The 4,899-nt window shown below is 31.9% G+C and overlaps 1 non-coding gene across 1 annotated transcript; it reads left to right on the top strand.

Annotated features, from left to right (window-relative positions):
• The first annotated feature begins 1,992 nt into the window (after nt 1–1,992).
• On the top strand, nt 1,993–2,066 carry TRNAI-UAU. Its single transcript has one exon. It is a non-coding gene; the product is annotated as a tRNA-Ile (tRNA).
• The last annotated feature ends 2,833 nt before the right edge of the window (nt 2,067–4,899 follow it).

Here is a 4,899-nt window from a genome sequence, read left to right on the forward strand (position 1 = left end):
CAATGGAGGATCAAGGACGCTTGACAGAGGAAGAGCAAAGAGCAAAAATTTTGAAATGCCGAAATAATGAAGAGGGAAGATGAAAAATTGGAGGCGTGAAAAGAAATAAGTTAAAGAGGGGGACAGTGAAATTAATAGGGAGTAAATGGGCAGTTAGACTAAAGGCAAAGCCAAACCGCCATGTCACTTCAGTAAAATCAAGCTGACAGCCCGTATTTCCAACACGTGTCCCATTCATGCAAATATGATCCCCGCCCAAAAAAAATAATTTCCTTAAACCCATCTAAGAAGATAGCACTTTAGCAAGAGTGATCGAAAATCCTCTCTGCAAGCTCGTCATTTCTCAGACTTCGGCGGGAGTGATAGAAAATCCTCTCTGCAAGCTCGTCATTTCTCAGACTTCAGCGGGAATGATCAAAATTCCTCTATGCAAGCTCGTCATTTCTCAGACTTCAGCGGGAATGATCAAAATTCCTCTTTGCAACCTCGTCATTTCTTAGTCTTCGGCGGGAGTGATCAAAATTCCTCTCTGCGAGCTCTTCACTTCTCAAGCCTGGAGCAAAGGTCACCATGCACGCGATAGGGCAGCAGACTCATCAACAGCATTACCTGACCTCCCAAGCCTCCAGGGCGAATCAACACCCTAGAGACTTGAGGGGCTAGGGGTGTGCAGGTTATTTCAGTCAGACGACCTGTTGAGTTAAGGCTGGTAAGGCCACGCGCTCAGAACAGCTTGCATGAAAAGAGCCTCACGCCATCTCTTGAGGGGCTAGTTGTAGGGGATAGCTTCTGCTGAGCTATTCCTTTCAGCTGGGCTCAGTTCAGAGGAACATTCTTAGAGGAAAAGAGTCGGCATGAGTGACCTCATACCACCTCTTGAGGGGCTAGTTGTATAGGGTAACTCCCGCTGAACTATCTCTCAGCCCCCAGGGTGCGCACTCATCGCCGAGTAAGCAACTAAAGAAGGGCTCATCAACCCGGCAGAGCCAGCCCGCAGGGCTGACCAGGCTAAACTCTCCACGAAGGAGATAGTACGCCTATAAATAGAGGGTAAAGTACAACGGAAAGGAGGTTAGACACTCAAATTATTACACTTTCTATATCCCTCTAAGTACACTTTCTCTCTCTAAACACTCTCTGACTTAAGCTTCGGAGGGAGGTTCCTCGAGCCACCCCCGAGGGCAGTTTACGTGTGCTGCCGTGTGTAGGATGTTGACGGGACCCAACTTACCCAGCAGAACCCTTGGATCCATACCTGGAACACTCTTTTCTCTCTAAATTAAAAACATAAGAGCCTTTTTCAAGACACAATAAAGTAAAATAAAAATAAAAAAGAGAGTCATGCAACGAACTTAGTGTGTAGTGATGTACAAGAAAAACAATATTTATTATTTAAGTACAGCTAGTGTGTATCCCGGACGATGCCCTGAATTGCTAATTTGTGTACTTCTTGCTTTAATTTAACAATTATGTTGGATTATTTGTGTAGCTAGTGTGTGTAGTGGTTTGGGCATTAACTTGGATGTCACCTTTTTTTTATTTTACATCATATATATATATTTATATTTTGATCTTGTGAAAAATAAATTAATTATATTACCTTTCATTAACTTAATAAATGAAAGGAATATTATAATATTATGTGAAACTTTAGACATTAATAATAGTTGGTTGAGATGGTAAAAGTATTGAAAGGAACGCCAAAATATATATAGTTCGATGAAATTCTTCTCTTCCATTGAAAAGGTGTTTGGTATGTGGGATTATAAGATGAGAATATGACTAATAAAGTTGTGGGATTACAATATCTCTCTCATATTATGATTTTATGATACAAATATTATTAATTTCACAACTCATTATAACCTCGTCAAAGTAATAATAAATGTAGTATTATTTTAATTCATAACAGTAGGAAAATAAATGAATACCTACAATTTGAATCATTGTATCTTTATATAAAATATTAAATTTTTTAAATTAAAATCATAAGGTCCTGTAGCTCAGTTGGTTAGAGCGTTGGTCTTATGAGCCGAAGGTCGCGAGTTCGAGCCTCGCCAGGACCATATTTTTTAATTTATTAAAAATTTAAAATGTTTTATTAATGGCCTCATTGACTCACATAATATTTTATTTTTCTAGAAAAATAATAATTTTATTAATTGTCTCACGTTATATGTATTTATACATTATAATATTTTATTCACGTTCATATGTATAATTTTTAAAAATTTTACATTTTTTATTTTCCTATTTTATATATAATATTTAAAATAAAAATTTTATCAAAAAAAAGATCATTACCTCAATTAATAAAATAGCGAGATGAGTGAACATCTCACATTTTTTTTAAAGAAAAATGATATTTTGTACACAATTAGTTTATTTTAAATAAATTTATGTTTCATACCATCTTACTTCACTCCTATTTCAAAGAGGCGAGAATAATATAAAAAAAAAAGAAGATCAAAATATTTTTATGGTATTTGTAAATGTGTATTGATAGATGGAAAATCCTAATGGTTTTAAAGAAGGAGGAGGTAAGGGATGGACACAAGTGTACAAGATATCAATTATACAAGTGATGTTTAGTTTGATATAAAAAAAAATATTTAGCTAGATAATTAGACAAATGTGTTTAGCTTTTTTCGTTATTTTCTTTATAATTATCTTGACAATGTTTTTTCAAGCAAAGATTTCAACTTGACTTATTTGATGTCTTTATGTGTAATTATGGATTCAGATTTTTCTATTAAAAGTATGATTATAATCTATAAACTCATTCAATAATTAATCCAAATTCAAATAGCTTTATATTTCAAACTTCTTATTTATGATATTACTCTCGCCTTTTTATAATAGGAGTCAAGTAAGATTATACACATCGGTGAAGCGAATCTCTAACCTCTTGAGATATCTCTACTCTCACCCCGTTTAGTCAATTTTATTCTTAAGCAATTAAGCCCATGCTCAAATACATCTCGCTAACTTGAAAAATATTAGGGCGGCTAACCCGCGCGATGCATGTGCCTACCGCACCCCAGCTAGCCAAACCCGGAGGGCTTTTGTAATACCCCGTATTTTCATACGTATTTTCCTAATTAATTAATTAATTATTATTTTCTAAAAAGGGTATTTTAGTAATTTAACTTATTATTTAAATCTTGGAGCCAAAATGATATTTGAATTTTGGCGCCAAAAGTATTTTAAAAACAAATTATTATTTTGGATAAGATTTATTATCCATTTATTTTATTTTAAAAACTAGATTTTTTTATATATTTTAGATATTTTAATTAAGGCAAAATTTATATTTTATTATTATTATAATAAGTCCAAAAATACCATTAATTTGACTAATAAATTTTGGATTTTCCTATGTCAAAAATCTGATTTTATTAGTTAAATTATTTGGTGAATATTTGGTATTTTATTATTTAATTATTTATTACAATAAATATTATTTACACAATTATTTTAATTCCTTAAAACTAGCAAAATAATTTCCTAAATACTAAATAGGAGGGCCGAAAATATGAGCTTAGGAAAGCTCAAAAATTTCGGCCATCCCATGCAGATTTTGGGAAAAATATTTTGGTAATTTGTATTTTTAATTATCTCCTTAAAATCTCCTATTTTCCTTAATTCTTATCCTCCATCTTTTTAATATCCAATCATTATATTTTCTTGCCATTCATTCTTCTTAATTATTCCCCAAAAAATTCCAATTTCCTTAATATTTTTCATGACATACATATCTTCCATATTCAATTATACACAATCTCTTCAATATTAAAACTTTCCTTAAATCTTTACTCACTTCTCCAAGTAATCCCTTAAACCCTAATTACTATAATTCTTCCTACATTTTCCTACCCTAATTATTTCATGAGCTAGCCTATAAATACCCCTTCATACCTCTCAAATTCTCCACACCAATTCTCTTCTTTTCTTCTCCTCAATTTTACACAAATTATCCCGTTTATATTTGAAGCCGATTTTTGGGCACTTCTGGTCGGTTTTGGGGTATTGACTTTTCATAAAAAAATGTTCCACTCGAAAAATCCTTGAGGTTAGGCTCAAGAATCACCCAATTCGAAGTTATAACGAAGAAGTTATAGCCTCTACAAGTTCTGCCTACTCTTTCCAACGCAAATCTAACACTACGTGAAAAAACACATTTGGCACCGGTTCAAACCCGGCCTAAGGCACCGGTTTGAACCCGTGCCTATGTGGGGGGTGCCAAATACCCCCTATTTGGCACCGGTTCAAAACCGGTGCCATAAACAGGTTTTGGCACCGGTTAACCGGTGCCAAAAATACTAAAAAAAAAATATTTATCCTCCTTTTGGCACCGGTTAACCGGTGCCAAAAATGTCCAAAATTTTAATTTTTTTTTTGTTTTTTTTTCACTTACCAATAAAATCAACTGAAAAAAAAATAACAATTCACAGCAAAAATCGAATTGGTTTCAATATATATAATCCAAAATTTACAATACATAATGAAATCCAAAATTTACAATATATAATGAAATCCAAAATTACAATATAGATCAATTACAACTAACATTATAAATAAATAAAAAAAAATTACATTATAAATCATAAAAAAATTACAACATGAACATATCAATATTCTTGCATAATATGTACACACTAATTAAAACAGAAAAAAAATGGTAAAAATAAGCTTAAGAATATATAAAAATTATCAAAAAATTCGTTTCAAAAAAAAAAATCAAAAAATAGAAAAATTGTCAAAAACGAAAAAAAAAACCAAAATTATCAAAATATAAAATACAAAATAGAAATTGAAATCGAAATATAAAAAATTATCAAAAACAAAAAAAAAAGAAACCAAAATTATCAAAATATAAAACAGAAATTGAAATCGAAA

Source organism: Chenopodium quinoa, unplaced genomic scaffold (assembly GCF_001683475.1).
Source record: "Chenopodium quinoa cultivar QQ74 unplaced genomic scaffold, ASM168347v1, whole genome shotgun sequence".
NCBI classification, from domain to species: domain Eukaryota; kingdom Viridiplantae; phylum Streptophyta; class Magnoliopsida; order Caryophyllales; family Amaranthaceae; genus Chenopodium; species Chenopodium quinoa.